Genomic DNA, 16,838 nt, shown 5'->3' with positions numbered 1-16,838 from the left:
AACCTTTCCTTAAACACCCCCAAGGATGGTGACACCACCACCCCCCTAGGCAACCCGTCTCAATGCCTGGCCACTCTTTCTGAGAAGAAATGTCTCCTCATTTCCAACCTGAACCTCCTCTGGAGCAACTTGAGGCCATTCCCTCTAGTCCTATCACTGGCTATCTGAGAGAAGAGGCTGAGCCTCAGCTCCCCACAACTTTCTTTCAGGTCGTTGTAGAGAGCAATGGGGTATCCCTTTCAGAACAGGTCTCAGGACAGGCACAGGAGCCTGTGGGGCTGTGCAGGTCGCAGACACATCTCTAACAGCAGTATTCACCAGGCACGGAACAGCAGTAGTGATTTCTTCAGGGCTAGCAACCCCAGGCAGAGTCACACCCCAGAGTCACACAAATAAGAAATTGTCTTGAAATGAAAAGATTGTTGCTGCTTTTTACCCCTCCTAAATAAACATTTCTTGTTGTTTGCTAACCATTGTCTAACAGAATTAATTCCCAAATTCACTTCTCTGGTGTTTAAGAACCTTCTCTAAATGTCTGGCTTATGTTTATGCGTGTATCACTCACCCCTATTCACTCCTGTTCCAAAAATGATCTTTAACGTCAGCATTTATACAGACTGTGTTTAAAGTTACATTATCCCATTTCTTTAATAACTTTGCATTAGATAGGCTCTCCATGCTTTGATCATAATAACCCTTCTCCGGACGTGACCCAGTTTAAATACAGCCTTCAGAGTGTGATGGGAAATGTTGACAATCTTCCAAGCCAGATCTTACTATGCCTTAAAATACAAAAATGTCCCTATTCTCTGGTACAAATAATTTTCTAATATGTCACAGTGGATAACATTTATCTTTTCATGGCTGCTCATAGTTATCCTGAAGGTCACTGATAGACCCTGGGTTTTTCTACACCTCTCTCACTTTCCCCAGTGAGCTCCTAGCTGGAGCTGAACTTTTTGTTCATTTCTCATGCACACAACCAAGTAATTTTGAACTATCCAGTTCCCGTTTGTATTATTCCTTAAGGTCATCCCAGCTCTTCCTGCTGAATAACCATGAACTGCTTCTGAATTGATGAGGCTTCTTGACTCTGTGTTTAGGAAACATCATCAGCAATATTACTTTTAAGTGCTCAGAGCATTATCTCACGCATTGAAGAGCTTTCATTTCAAGGCTATTCTGTATCAACAACTTCCCTTCAGACCAGTAGTTCCTCTTTCAACATTCTGGTTACTCTTCCTCTGGTTACTCTGGCTTCTTTGCTGCTCATTACCTCTCAGCAAAGGGCAGTATTGACTGAAGAAGTCAGAAGTCCACATGGGTTCAACAGGAATCAGGACAAGCACTTGAAAGATCCATTTCAGGTTACTAAACAGATAAAATACAACAGACTTAGCAAATCCCTGAAAAAAAAAAAAAAAATGATTATTGAGATACCATATCTGCTTGCCTTGCTCTCACTCATCCCTAGCTGACCACCTGCAACCTCTTTTGGGAAATAAATACTGAGGTAGGTGGATTCTTCATCCGAATCCCTACAGTGATTTCCTTCTTCCTTGTACTAAGGTCAAAACCTTCCTAATGTTAGCGGCTGCTGCCTTACTGCCCAGGAACAGAGACAGTTACAAGCTCCATAAAAAGTCACAACTAACAGATAGGGCAAGCTCTGGCATGGCTCCCACTGGGCTGGGCTGAGTTCCACATACCTCAACAACACTGAGATGGCTACGGGAAATCCAAATCCAGCCCACAACCAGCTTGTCTGTCTCCAGTCCCTTGCAGCTCAAGATTCCAGTATGCTCGTACTGTTCCTCCAGGAAAGAGATACTATCAACATTTTATGTGCAGGAGACTGGGGCAAGAAGGAGATACGAATCCTTGGAAAGCTGTGGGAAAGGAAGAATTGGTCCAAGAATGCCAGTGCCCATCTTTCAGCCCTAATACTCAGTTCTCCCCATACAGGAGCACAAAGAAATAGCTGAACATTTTTAGACAGAGGAAAATCAGGACAGAAACAGCAGAACAGTTCCTGAATTGCTGTCTGCAATATCAGCTTCAATCTGATAAACAAAGCTCAAAAGGCTGTACAGTAAACCTTGAATTAAAGCAAAACCTGGATGTAACTGATGCAGCCTGAGATTTCAAAGTGCCTGAAGCAGAAGCTGAGCTGTATCAGCAACCCTGTTTCTTCAAGCACTCACTCAAATATTGATGATACACTGACTGGGAATAAAAAATATTTCACCAATCAAAACATTGGCAAAGAAATAGAAGGTGTATTGTTACCAAAAAAAGATACACCTTCCAATCTGGCAACCGACCACTTGATCTGAACAGCCCATGTTAACAACAGATATGAAGGTGTTACTGGTTTCACTTCTGTTAAAATCAGTTTTCAAAAATGGGAACAATCCTGTCTCTACAGCACAATTTACCTAAAGCATTTCAACTAATACATTTTCACCATAAACTATGAGTTCTCCACTGCCATGAAGAAAGTCCTAATCTCCCATGTTTTATGTTGAAGCTGTTTGGCAGACACAGTTCTGCTATTCATTGCTTCATATTCTGACCACAAATAAAAATTGTGTACTTCCAGCTAAGCAGCTGAGAAACTGCAGGGCTGAGCTGAATCTGTGCACTCCTGAGATGGTTTGCTGTCTGCACACTAAGCACAACCAGAGACTGCTGCATACACAGCAAGTGTTGCTCAAGAAAGGTGGCTGCTTCTGGTTCCCATAAGTACACCAAAGTGACATTTCCTTCCCTCTGCAGGGGAAACGCCTGGCTGACTCCAAGTGAGGGTGGCTGCGCTGCAAACAAGCCTCTGCTTGGAGGCTGTAAATGGGTGGGACGTAGCACAGCAAACAGGAAAGGGTCAAACAGGAAAGGAGAAAAACGTCACTGTTGGACACAAGAGAAGCCACATCCAAGAATGGAAAATGCCTCCTGTTTTAGTACTGAGTCATAAATATTCCAGTTTTCCAAGGCAACAGCAAGTATGAAGATTGCTCTGGATTTCACGCAGAAAACCCACACTCGCCTCCCTCTGCGCATGCCTGCGCACTTCTCTGCCATCGCTGCTCAGAGCAACAACAAAAGCCAAGCATGGAGAGCTGTCAGCTCACCACAAAGTGCTCCAGCAGTCCTCCCCGCTCTCAAACACTCCCACCTTTACCATGAAACCCAGGGAGCACACAGCTATCAGCTGATTTATTAGAGATGCGTAATATTAATTATGGTTGTTTATACTGCTTTTTTTCCCTAAGGTGGTACATTTATCACCCAAACTGGACATGCTCTGAAGAGATACTTGCCCCAGCTTGCTATGTTTTAATGCTAAATAAAACAATCCTTGGTAACTGGCACTTCTGAAAAGCACTCTGATTAGAATAGACCATTGAAGGTACAACCAAAAACTGTCCCTCAGCAGCAACCCAGCAGCGCATGAACGGCAGATTATAAGACACCAGTGCCACACAGAAGACTGCATGTGTTCGTGGACACCCACGTCCTAGTAGGTGCTTAGAAAAGCTGCAAAGGGGAGAGGAAACTAAACAGTTAAGGGAGAGCCACTGAAAATGTCTGCTAAAAAGCCCATGTATTGCAGGCTTGTAACTAAATCCTGGAGACTCAGTCCACCTCTTGGGCATTTGACCTGCTGGCTCTAAAATGGAGTGGTCGTCTCTTAATCTTCGCCTGTACCATCTGTTAGCTGAAGGGAAAAGGTCTGTACATAAACAGCAAATGGACATAAATTATAATCATTACCATGACACCTCACACAGCACAGACTGCACATCCTCACCCATAATCATCATGCATGACCTGCTCATTCTGAAGGGATTTGTGGTTACCATAGATCACAGGCTGAACTTGAGTAATAGTGGCATTTTGCTTTGAAGCAGACAAACAATAAGTCCGGCTGTGTGAACAGGCATGCCATACGCAAGACATGGAATAATCCTTCCTCTCTACCCAACATTGGTATGTGCCCCAGCTCTCCACCAGCCTGGCAAAAATATAGACAAACTGGTGACAGTTCAAAGACAGCAACAAAAAACAGAAAGGAGTAAAATGCAAAGCAAGTGGGTTAGCTGTCTGTAGAAAACTAGGGGGTACATTAAAGCAGTTCTGAAATGTGTAAAAGGCTGCTGCCAAACACAAGTTAATAAGCCATTCTCCACATCCCAGGGCAACAGGAATAGGCTGCGAGGGAAGTTTAGGTTAAACATCAGGTATGACAGATAAAACATTCATTATTCCACCAAAACAAAACAAAACAAAACAAAACAAAAACCATCAGTCAGGAGATAAGACTGGTTTTCTTCATACTATGCATGGTTCTGTCTGTTTGAGAAGCTCTTTTCTTTACTTATTTAGAGGTAGGCATTCCTGTTGGTTTTCACAAGCCCTTAGTGTGAGAAATTGGAAAGTTTTTTTTTTTTTTTTTTTTTTTTTTTTTTTTTTTGTGCGCTTCTCATGATCTTGGCCAACTTTCTGTGCCCCAGCATTAAGGGATACTGAAGGGAAGGGGCTGGGCTGCAGCATTGTATGCAGCAATGATGTTCCAGTCCCTGGGAGTTTCTCAAGAGAGATGAGATGAAGATCACAAGGAATGGCATAGTCTGAGTAAATTATGCCTGGGTTAGAAAGATGTAATTGCATGACTTCTGGAGGTCTTATTCTCATATGATTTCTGTTTGACTCAGAGGACCAGGAAGCCTCTAATGCAGGATTAAAAGCCTAGAGTGGTTTATTCAGGTAGAATACCTGGAGAAAGAGAAATATGCTTCTGGAAAGACACTGCAAGCCTACAGGTGAAGACTGAGAGTGGAAAAGCATCCCATGCCAGCTGATCCAGTATCTATTAAAAACATACTCGAGACTGTGTTTTCTAAATGGAATATGTTCAATACCAGCTTTCAGCCAGTGGATTCATCCTCGTTTCATCCACCACAGTGAAGAGACATTGCTCATGAATTTGGTCTTGTTGAAGGTGACCCTTGACCACAGCTGATAACCCTCCTAACTTTCTCTTTGGTGATTATGACTTCTTCCCATCTAATAGGGTAGGCTGCACCAGACTGTCAGTCAGCTGCCCTGTAGGACTCCGTGTCAGGTCAGCCTGTGATTAAACAACCCTTTGGCTTTATGTGCTTACAGGTGTATGCTTAATCAGGACAAAGTCTAATCTGCAGCATCTAGCTGCAGTGTGGCCAGTTGTGCAAGGTCTGCCTCCTCTGCGCACACATTCCACCCAGCAGGCAGCCGTCCTTGTGCAGCCAGGCACACAAGTGCACAGAGCCAGGCCTGGGAGGTGTGTGTCCGTGCACCGTGCGCAGCAGTTTTGCTCAGGATGGAGAAAGACCCACGGTGAAGGAAATGCTATAGGGATTCATGCGTGGGAGGGAAAAAGCCTGGGCTCACACAGTGCCCGTGACCTGGCGCCAGTGACAACGCAGGTCACAGGAGACCCCTGACAAACTCATCGAGTTGAGACTGCAGTGGACAGACTGAAATAGGGCTCAACCCTCAGGTGAGGTAGACTAAAGAGATGGCACATGGTGCTCTTTGATGCTCACCGTGGAGATATCTAAGCACTTCAGGAACTGCTGGAAACTGTGGTATGGTGCTCTGGCACCTCACACAAACCTGTCAACAAACAGCCAGCAAAGAGGTGCTTCAAGATGGCAAACAAGGTCTTGTGTCCCCATGCATCCCAGACACATTCCAGCCATGGGAACAAGAGCATACCAGGGTGGAAAGAGCACTGAAAGTGCCCTCAGGAACTCCATAATGATAATACACAGGGCCTTGGCTCAGACCTAGTAGTAAACAGCAATGATGATGACTCAGAGACCTCATATGTTGGCTGGACATGGGAGAGGAGCAGGACAGAGCAGAGGAATAGAACAGAAGGATGCCCTTGATTGAAGGTTAGCCCAGAGCAGGTTATTCTGCCCCACAATCTGGAAAAAAAAAAAAAAAAAAAAAAAAAAAAAAAGAGGAAGATGCTTTTCATCTCTGTAATATTTTTCCACTTCTGGACAATTCTGAAGTCTGTGCTTTCAAGGCACTCCATTGAATGCAACCCTTAAGAAAGCATTCCAACCAGTGCACAACCTCTTCAAGAACCTTTCAACACATAGCAAGGAAAAGAGAAGCCCAGCTAAATGGCCAGAAGGGGAGGAGAGCAAGTGAGAGCTGGGCACAGCAGATAAGACAGCCAAAGCCAAACCACAAGCAGCTGCTGTGCTCTCACTAATTCTCGGTGCAACGGCTGGAAAAAACTCCTGGCCACCATGTTCTAGCAGGACCCTTCCTCCATCCCTGGGAACATCTGCCAAGATGAGTATTCCCACAAGCAGCAGTTGTGACCTTTTCAGCAGTTTTTGCATGCCCGCTGCTTTCACAGCAATTTTCCATATCGGCTTAAAATAAACCCAGTCCTTCAGAAAATAATGTATTTAGAGATTGCAGAAGTATCTGGCCCTTCCTCTTCAAAGCCAAAAGTAGCACAGATGTATCTGGAGATACAAATGCAGAGGCCAAGGAGCAATTGGGAGGGATTAATGCCATAGTTCTGTTTCAGACACCGAAACAGAAGTGTGGTCTCCCTGCCCATGACACCGCTGCCTTCAAACCAGAGCAGATAGGTGAGCCCAAGCACAACTCTCTTCCTCTTCTTCCATGCAGAAAGCTCCACATATTAAGCCTCATCACATCATTATTATTAGACCAGCAGAGCTACAACACGTCTACAAGACTGAACATCTCTGTCTTCTGACAGGGCTCCTCTGAGCACGAGCCCCCCAAGACGCATTTCTATGAGCTCTGGGCTCCATACACGAGGAGGCGGGGGGGTCTGCTGCTCTGGCCCATGTGGCCTGAAAACAGGAAAGAAACTGATGCTCCAGCAGCCTGAGAGCAGGAGAATTACATACCTAACACAGGATTTCAGCATCAACAGGCAAAACCCAGCCTGAAGGTAACAAACTGCAGATCTCAGCTCCCCAGGGGGACGCGGCAGCCTGCACAGGTTACACAGCCCCAGGAGCACGGCTCCCCAGCATCCCTGCAGTCTCTGCAGGGGGTCTGGTTTCCAGTTAGAGGCACCAACCAGCCCATTAAAAGGGCAGAATTTTGCATTATTATTATTATTATTATTTTTGTGGCTATATGGATAGCAAGAATGTCTAGAGCTATAGAAGTTAATTCAACATACAGACATAATTCATCATAATTTAATATGCCTTCCACAACTAAACCAACCTCAACTCAGGATAAACCTAACACAGAGCCAGAATGTCTACATATGCCATTGCTATGGCACAAGACATTGGAGGAGCAGCTAGATTTGGTCAGTGGCAGGGAGCTGGCAGCAGGTTACATCCCAGGTTAACCCCTCAGGGCATTTCCTCCTATCATTGTGCCTACCATTAGACCCAAAGATAATGCCCAGGACATGCAGGGAAAGCTCAGTAGCCTAATCAGAAGTCTCACATCCTCTTGGGGAACAGCAGATCTAAAGGTCAGCATCCCCTGTGGTCAGTGAGGCAGCAAGGACAGGGAAGCAGCAGGAGCCCTGCTGGCCCCTCTCTGCTGCACCCACCCAGGAGCCAGGGCTCTCTATGAAGAGCCCCAAAACACCATCCCTGAACCGACGCCAGTGTTTGGGCAGGGCTTAGCGTTATTTTTAACACTTGTGCACATACCTCTTTGGATGAATCCTGGGAAAAGCTTGTCACCAAAATAGTATGCTGTGGGCACTATTTATACACCCACTGGCAGCAGAGCAGGGTGCGCTAAGGAGGGAAGGCTGGAAGACCCCCCCAACCCCCCATCGCTCCTCAATGCTTAGGAACTAGGGATGCAGGGGGCCCTAAAACAGGTTTTGTTACTCGGGTCAGTCCTCAGAAGGAAAAGCATCACCTGCAGAAGGCCCCCAGGCACAACAGCAGCAAAGCACGTCCCCTTTGGGGACTGAAGGAAAAAGAAGATACCCTTCTGAGACTATTTGGAGAAAGGAGGCTCTTCCCTTGTCTAATTTTATAGGGCTATTCTAGAAGAATAACTTCTCTCATGCCATTTCCATGCCTACTGAAATTCCTTGTTCTTTGTCTTCTGTGAGTCTCTTCTCCCTCCGCCCTTCTCCCAGGACACATCCAGACTGCTCCCTACTTCCAAAGAGACCCTACTGTCACCTGGAGAAGCAGGTGACACGACTTGTAGGAAACGCACAGGGCACTGCACAGGAACAGAGAAGAGAGACAGGCTCTGGGGTATCAGAGCACCATGCTGGAGTGTGGGAAAGGAATTCGCAGGTGGCTTTGCGCTGTTTCCCACATCCTTGTATTAGAGATAATGAGGAAACAAGCTAGAGACAAGTGCATGGAGAAGCCAGACCAATTATAAGTTGTTATCGGCGCGTGCTGTAGTTAGTTGCCTATATATACTCTGTGAGAACATGCAGTAAAGGAGGACGATTATACTCGCATCGAGGTTGCATCGTTACTCGGGTCCGTTTCCCTTTCCAACACTGGAGCAGAAAGGGAGACAGGGTTTGATTTTCCAGTGTACAGGTGAAAACAAGATGGATGTATGCATTTTGTTCCCGTGTAGCAGCATACTGCCTGGTCATCAGAGCCACAGCAGAATATAGAAACAAACCAGATACGCACTATTCATTGAAGCACTCTCTCCAGGTGGGACAGGACTGATCACACCCCTTTTAGCAGAACAACTGGAAGGGATCAGCTCCTACCTTGCCAGATACAATCTCCCCAGATGGTGGGCTCAGCTCGCTGTGGCTGGGAGTCGGGCACAGCAGGAACTGCATGAGAGCAGCAGGAGGAACACAGCATGCAGAGCCAGCGATCATCCAAAGCAAACCCAGCTTGTCCCCGCGCTGTCCTGGGGATCAGTGAGCCTGGCTGGGGGGAAACTCTGCAGGCAGCCCCCCCGTTGCTGCAGGATGGCAGGGCATGGTGACAAGGTGCTTCTTCCAGATGGGAACTGGCTCAGGGATTCCTCCAGCCAACAGTCACCTGCCTCTCCTCGGGGACAGTGGTGCCAGGGTGCTCGTCTCGCTCCCTGAGCGTGTGGGCAGGAGAGACGAGCGAGGGCTGCGGGCTGTCGGCCATGCAAGAGCCAGATTGCTAATGAAAGCCCCACTGTAAATACAGATGCCCTCTGGAGAGGACTATGGCAGCAATGCAGCTCGTGTTACAGACAGCCATTTAGAGCAAGCTCAGAAAAAAGGCAGTGTGATGGGACTGTGCTGCTGAGTCCAATGCCTGCCTGCTCCCGCAGCAGGGTGGGAGGGCAGCTGCTGGACGTGGCTCCATGCTCCTACAACTCCAGGCACAGCAACTGCTAGCAGGAATGCAGTTTTCCACCCTACACCCAACGTGAGATACTCCAGCCCCAAACGTACTCTGGCACGTGCTGCTCCAGAGGCCCATCACGGCTGGGAAGAGAAGCATTGCTCCATCCGTGTGTGTGTGAGACCAGCTCGTGGGGCAGCAGTCCGCCCTCACCGTCCATCTCCCCATGCACACGGATTTACCATCAGGTCACTGGGATTTACCATCTCTCCCCAGTTCACTGCCTCCGGCACCTCCTGCCAGGATTATTCTTTTCCCTCCTGTTTCAGGGTAATTTATCAACGGGATTGCAGCTTGGACCAGATGAAGAAGATGTGGAGGACAGGGACCAGCTCAGCAAAGAAGCAGTGTGTCAAGGGGTTTGAGGGCTTTGCTTTTTGTCCCCACAGATGGAACCAGCAGTAGAGAGGTTTAGCAGGTTTCAGCTACCACCCACTAAAAGACCTCAGCAAGAGGCTAATAAGGAACTGTTTCAGGGTGCATACCACAGCGGGCACAGCCTATTTTCAGTACGCCTGATGCCAGACAGGCATACAGCTCACATCAGTGACCTCTGGGAGCCACCAAGTGACAAAGAACAGGGAGCCCAGAGTTTGGTAGCAACTGATGTGTATACTGTAGAGGATGGGGAGATCTCTGAAAAAATACCATCTAACCTCAAAAGAAAAAGGTTGAGAACAGCTGATTTAGGCCAATCACACTGGTGAATACTGTTAACCTAGCTTTAAGGAGGGCACAGGGACCCCAGTGTAACCTGTTGTCTCCTGTCCCCAGAAAACAGGGGAAGGACAGTTGTTGGGGTTAAAACTCCTTGCTCTGCACCTGCTGAGATTCCTTCCCCAGGCTATCGTGAGCAAGGTGCTTTGTGCTTTTCCCCTCCATGGTGCAGTCTCCACCACGGCACAGCCCAGCTATGCTTGGGATGGGATGCTCTCCTAGCTCTGGGATGCTCTTGCACAAAAATAAAGGGAAAACTTCCCAATGTAACAACAGTAAATCTGGTGCCAGGTGCCAATCCCCAAGTCTGTCTGAAACAAAATGAAGACAGGACTGGGTCTCCAAGGACCTGTTCATTAATAGGGGCTCCACAGAGAGGCTGCCTCTCCAAACATGATGAGCCTTCACGATTTATTCCTGCACAGTGACAGCCTGGTTCCCTGCTAAGCAAGACTACGCTGAAGCTATGTCTTCAACCAAGCAGCTTCTGCAGCCAAATTGGTCTCAGCCAGGGAATGGCTAACCAGTGGATAACCCCAAACAGTCTTAAAACCATTCACTACAACTCAGGCTCAAATAAGGCAGCCGAGAGTGCTTAGATCAAGGCTGCAAGAAGCCTTACAGCACTGACAGAAACTGAGTCCTGCTGAGGCACAAGTAAGAGCCCTGCAGCATCCACAGCCTGCCACAAACACTGACCTCGGCTGGGGAACACTGGCTGCAAGCTCTCCCCTTCGCCTTCAGAAAAGTGATACCCACGGAAGATGTGGTTTCGGCATCGGCACAGCCTGGCCTCGTTTTGCCTTGGAAGCTGCTCCTCCCTACAAGCTCTGCTCCACCTCGGTCTGACCCGCTGCCCACGGTCGCTGGAGGAATCCAGACACTAGACACAGAGAGGACAGGCACGGACAGCATCGCTTGATGGGAGTTTACTTTCCCAGCTCTAGCTGCGTAAGACCTCAAGCAGACCACTACCCTGTCCCGTGCCTCAGTTTCCCCACCGGTGAAACCGGCACCATAACACTTACCAAGCTTCTGCAGCTGTTGTGAAGTTAAGTTCATTACGGGACGCTTGCAGCCTGGAAATAGTTACAAGCATTCTGCAAAGCTCATTTTCCACCCCTAACGCTGGCTCCTTGCGGCTTTCCCAGGCGCACACACCACTGCTCTCAGCTTCCTTCGCCCTCACCACGGCAGGTAGGCAGCAAAGGTCCCCACCGGCCCCGAAAGCAGGAGCTGGGGTGCCTCTCCCAGCTGTGCCCAGGCCATCTGCCAGGCAGGAATGCAGCGCATCAGCTGAGGGCTGGAGGAGAGCTGTCAAGGCAGCGGAAGGGCTGGGGCTGCACCATGCTGGAATTCCAGCAACGCGCAGACACCCGCCCGCCCGCCCCAGGAACGACTCCTCCCTGCCCCAGACCAGGCTGAATCACTGGAAATACCAAAACAATGATGAGGTCACGTTCCCCGAGCAAGGAACCGGAGCCAGATATAGAGGCAGGGAGAAGCATGCTAAAAAGGGACTCGATGTACAGGCTGGAGGCTCAGGCAGACAGGCACCCCAGGCATTTGTCTCGTTTAAAAACAGCTTGAGGCTGCCAAGAGGCTTTTTTTTTTTTTTTTTTTTCTCTCTCTCTGCAGGGAGCAGGGAGCTGGGCAACGGTGCAGGGGCTTTAAACTCTTTATGTGGCCCACTGAAAGAGGCACAAACATTGGAGTGCACAGATTTGCATTCGTCTCTTTACAAGAATAAGGCAGAAGTAAAATTACGACTCAGTTCCACGTCCAGCATCCCCCAAATCTCCATCTTGCTGTGGTGCCAGACTCAGGCCCCAGCAGTTAAGAATCCACCTGCAACAAGCTGAAGAGCAGACAAAAATCGCATGACCATTGCTGTCTGGTTGCTTTTGCTACAGCCTCAGCCAGCTTCCACAGAAACAGAACACTGGCTTGGTAAGTTCTCAGTGGGGTGAGCGGCAAATAACAGCAGCTCCTGCTAGTGCTCCTAAAAGGAGCATCTCAGGCAGTCTGCCATCAGCAAATAGACTTCTCAAGGCAGTGCATTTCCAGCCCTTCCCAGTTCTCAGTGGAGGGAAGCTGGAGATATTTACTACTGAGATTTCAGAGGAAATTACAACACAGAACTTGGAAAAGATGGAGGAGTTCACAAGCCTGCTCTTTGCCCTTTCTGTAGGGTTAGACATTTGGATGGATAACACAGACACCCAGCACTATATGAAGAAGTGGCTGGAAGAATCCAGATTTTGTTACATCAGGACTTAAATCAGATCCTAACCAGAAGCCCAGGGGAGCAGAGAGAGGAGCAGACAGCCAACACCTCGCTCCTCTCCTGGCTGGGCAGCAGTGGCTGGCTGAGCTGTCGTGCTCTCTGCAGCAACTACAGCCGTGCCTGGCACACTGCTGTGCCTGCACCAGTCTCTTCCACCTGTAAGTGCTTTGAGGTTTGCTAAAAAAGAAAAAAAAATGTTAGAAAATTTGCAGTGTGAGGTCCCTCCCCCAGGAGGAGGAAGGGAGGGAAAGAACCAAGGCAGACACAGTGCAATGATGGAGTGTTATACCCCCTGCTTGGACATAACTCATTGTGGCATCCTCTGGGAGAAGCATCACTCTTGGGGACATCAGCTCGGCTTGGCTGAGACACAAGCATTACCAAATCCATCCCAGCCCCTTCCGTGGCAAAAGCACTGCTATGCTGCAGGGCGAACTGAGACCTGTGCGGCCCCCCAGGCAAAAGGCTGCGGGTGTTGCTGCCACCACCTCCTCCAGCCAAAGGCACCAGCACTCCCACCACCCCAGCCAGAAATCGCTCCTCCGCCTCTGCCTTCCCTGCAGAGCAGTGACAGAGGAAAGGAGTGACAGGAAAAGGCACAGACAGGCGTTGCCCTTCCTCTGATAAACTGGAGACCACAGTGGAGCAGGGCAGGCTGGCTCCCAGCCTGACAGAGGGAGACAGCAGAGGACTGCAGCAGGTGGCTCGTCACCAGTAAGGTATTTCTAACAGTCCGTGCTGCCCCATCGCAGTGGGACACCCCGCCTTGGCCTGATGCAGGGAACTGTGGAGCTTCGCACGGGACAGCTCGGATGCTAACTGCTGGTTCATGCTCTGCTCCGACCCTCCCAGCCCCTCACCCCATCGCAGACACCTGCCAGACACACCACAGGCTTTGCCAGGCAGAGTCTGAAAGCTGTGTGTGTGGCAGCACAGCCGTGACAGCAGTAGGATGGTCACACTGTGCCTCCCAGCACAACAAATCCATGCTCACATGCTGCTATCTTTCTGCCCCGGCACTTCTGGGGGACAAGGGTGCAGTTTGAACCAGCCACCGTGACACCAGCCAGCAAGAAGTTCTTCTTGAAAAGGACACCGAGTCACCCATGAGATAAGCTACTGTAGTGCTTACGCAGTTATTTAAGCAGAAAATTCTGAAATCTTAAAGCTGTTTTAGCAGACAGGCTGACAGCATCCTTAGGCAGTGTCCTCCAACAGCCTTTGCAGCCCAGCCCAAGCAGAGACAGTGGTGTCAGCAGAGCATTTGTGAGGGTTATCCGTGGCACAAGGTGGTTCAGACAGGTCTCGAGGAGGACACTCACTGCCCTCCCCGGCTCCTCTGAGGACTCAGTAGGAAGTGCAGAGCCCAGCACAAGGCGTAAGGGCTGTGAAGATGCTCGGTACATACCAACCCCAGGCACATCAGACACAAGATATGGAAACCAATATTCCCAGTCCAGGCAAGCACACATAAGAATTTGAAGATGGGGAGAAACTGTGGGCTTCAGATGAGCAGCAGCTATCACAAGCAAAACCCCAACCAGGCTTCGTGTTCCAGAATCCGAGGACACAGATCTATACTCAGGAAACACCCTTGCGTGCATCCTTTGGTGAAGAACTGGGAATTAAGCGTTCAGCAGAAGGCAGGTTGCATGAGGCCAAGCAGAGCTGGGGGAAGCAGCCTCCCTGGACACCTGGGAGGGACAGAGCAAGCAGAAAAAACTCCTCCCAGCCAAGCTTCCCCTGAAGTGCTCCAAGTCGAGCTGACAAACCCGCAGGATCTGATACCTGGCCCGGCTTCAGCAGAGCTAACCACAGGAAACAACATCAGGCAGCTACATCTACACACAATAACTTAATTTAATCGATTCCACAGAGATACCGTTGCCACAGCAGCTTGATAGAGTGGGGAAAGGCTGCAGGAAGCACCTCATCTACCCCCCATCCCTGCAAAATTTTATCTGCGCTCCCAGCAGAGAGACAGAAAGGAGGTTTTAGCAAACCATAAGCCCTGTGAGCGGGCTGGGTTATTACATTGTGCAGCTTGAAAAGAGCAGACGTACTGCTCCCTGCACACCTGCTCTGCCAGCCCACTCGATCTGCAGCACAACCCAGCCACTGCAGAGCAAAAAACACAAGGAGCCAGGCACCCTGCGCAGCCAAAGGTGTCAGACAGCATCTGCTGCCCCAGCAAAAACTGAACCAGAAGCAGAACTGCAGGCGCTGGCAGCCACAAACCGGGCTCACACCTTCTGAATATTAAATGTTCCCTTAACCACGGCCCGCAGGTTGTTGAGGACTCATTATCCAGCAGGTAAGGAAGCCTCTAGGTGTTGCCAAGCCCCAAGGATGCATAACCACTGCTCAGTGAAAGGCCAGCAGGCAGGGACCTGGCTCAGCAGCCTCTCTGAGGCACATCGGCTGGGAGACTGTCAGACTCCGTTTCTTAAACATGAGACTACAAATTAGTTTTCTAAATACAGACCTGCACTCTGCAAGGAATGAATGGCCTGACGGGGGGTAGCACTCTGCTCAAGCTGACACAAAGACTTCAGCTTAAGATTCAGGGCAGCTACTGTCTCCCTGAGTCACCTTGCCTTGCATGCTCCTGGTCCCAGCGCCTGCAAACAAGGCATCTCTCAGGAGAGACATAAGGCTCAAAGATCCCAGGACCTCTGTCGTAAATCCCAAAGGTAAGGGAGGCAAACGGGGGTTTGTGCAAAAAGCCAGGCTTCTTTTATTAAGTGCCTAATACAATGTGGGAGCAGGATGCAGCCAGCAGCAGTACCATTGGCCTTCCCTCGGGACACAGCACTGGGATCAGACGGACATCTGCGGTGCTGTGCATGGGATGGCCACGGGTGACAGCACCTCCAGGCCTGGCATGCAGGTCGGGGACCACCTGCCCTTGCAGTGCAGATCTCCAGCTCTGCAGCACTGCCTTCCTGGGCACAGAGAGCTGCCCCCGAAGCCAAAACTGAGAGAGGTCGTGCCACGAGGCAGCGGTAGGAAGGTTTGTTTTCCTAATTCAGAGGAGTCCAGGCCCCGCTCCGATTTCCTGCAGCATCTCATGGTGCTGGGAGGGCGTGGAAGAGGCCGGGTCCATTCATACCCCGACGTCTGGCAGAGGGCTCGGCACTGCACAGAAAGGCTCGGCGCAGCAGCTCCATCCAGCACAAGCAGGGAGACGGGGGGACGAGAACCACTTCCCTTCACACTGGGAACCACAGGAGAGAGGATGCTCCTTCACAGCACCAGCCAGAGAAAAAACATCCTCTACTTCTGGGTGAATTATAAAAAGTAGGGCAGCAGCAGGATAGCTTTGGGAAAAATGAACGGCAGCTGAGCTGCAGCTACGGCCAGCGGTGTTCTTGGATCCAGCCTGGTCAGAACAGCTCCGTATGCTTCTTCTGAGCCCAGTAGCATAGCCACTTCAGGAAACCAGTCCAGGGCACCAAAACAGGGATAGAGGCAGCTCCTGGGCAGGGAGCTGAGGCCAGGAACTTGCCTTCACTAGGAGGAATGACAGCTCCCTCACCCCAGCATGTTCACAGTGGCTGAAAAATCAGCAGGTGCAGATGAAGCCCTTACCAGGCTCATGGAGAAGCCCTTGAGGGCATCAGTTTAAAGCACGCACAGACTTATGCTATGACTGCAGCTCCTTCCCACGTTATCAGACATGAGGCAGGAAGAGACAAGAAGTATTTATTTACCTAATACCTCCACTTCATCCAGGCACTTAGGAACTCTGGGTGCTGGGTACCCTAGATGGATGGATGCACAAGAAGACGGTCCTGTGTGGATGCCAAATGGGCATCCCTCTGTCACTAAATTCCAGGTTAAGTCTCCCCAGAGAGGCACCAGCATGGACTGGAGCCAGCATTCTTCCCATTGCAATAAACAACATGCCTACAAAGTCAGAACAAGAAGATTTATATCTGTTCAAAAAGTAGGTGTTGAAGGAAAGGTGCATTTTCAAGCTTCATTCTCCCCATGTCCTGTGGTATTAGTTTGCCTGAGTGAGAGCTTTGCTGCAAGTACAGAGCTGGACAACTGTGCGTATCGACAGCAAAGCTCAGAATAATAACCACTAACTGCCCGGGGGATTGCAGAGATGATGTGGACCTAAGAAAAGCAAATGCAGGCTAGACGAGGCAGTGAACCATCAGCACAATTGTACAGGCACTGGTGACAGGAGCATCATGCAAAACAAATCTGCTCATCTGCATTTAAAAATGATAAACTCAAATGAACAGGTGCATAAAGGGCCTGGGGGAAACAGAAAACCTATCAAACAAGAAGAAACTTAAGTGCCTGGCTTGTTTAGCCTAGCCAAATGTAGGCAGAGAGCGTATAGGATTGCTCTCTAAATATATCACGGGAGACAAACAAAACTGCTGAAGCAAAAGGATAATGCTAGCACAACAACAGGAGAATAAACG

The 16,838-nt window shown here is 49.4% G+C and overlaps 1 protein-coding gene across 2 annotated transcripts in view; it reads right to left on the bottom strand.

The window, feature by feature from the left end:
* The window catches only part of RUSC2 (RUN and SH3 domain containing 2), a 49,777-nt gene extending 38,325 nt beyond the window's left edge, over window positions 1–11,452 (bottom strand). The window contains exon 1 of one of the 2 annotated variants that reach the window (XM_035309730.1): window positions 11,138–11,452. The gene's annotated coding sequence lies outside the window, so the exon portion shown is untranslated. Of the gene's footprint in view, window positions 1–8,770; window positions 9,125–11,137 lie in introns of those variants that run through there. The other variant, XM_035309732.1, reaches the window with a different exon arrangement.
* Window positions 11,453–16,838: the final 5,386 nt, after the last annotated feature.

This window comes from Oxyura jamaicensis, chromosome Z, assembly GCF_011077185.1.
Source record: "Oxyura jamaicensis isolate SHBP4307 breed ruddy duck chromosome Z, BPBGC_Ojam_1.0, whole genome shotgun sequence".
Taxonomy (NCBI): Eukaryota; Metazoa; Chordata; class Aves; order Anseriformes; family Anatidae; genus Oxyura; species Oxyura jamaicensis.
The sequence above is the reverse complement of the archived record's forward strand: the minus strand, read 5'-3'. Positions and strand labels throughout refer to the sequence as shown.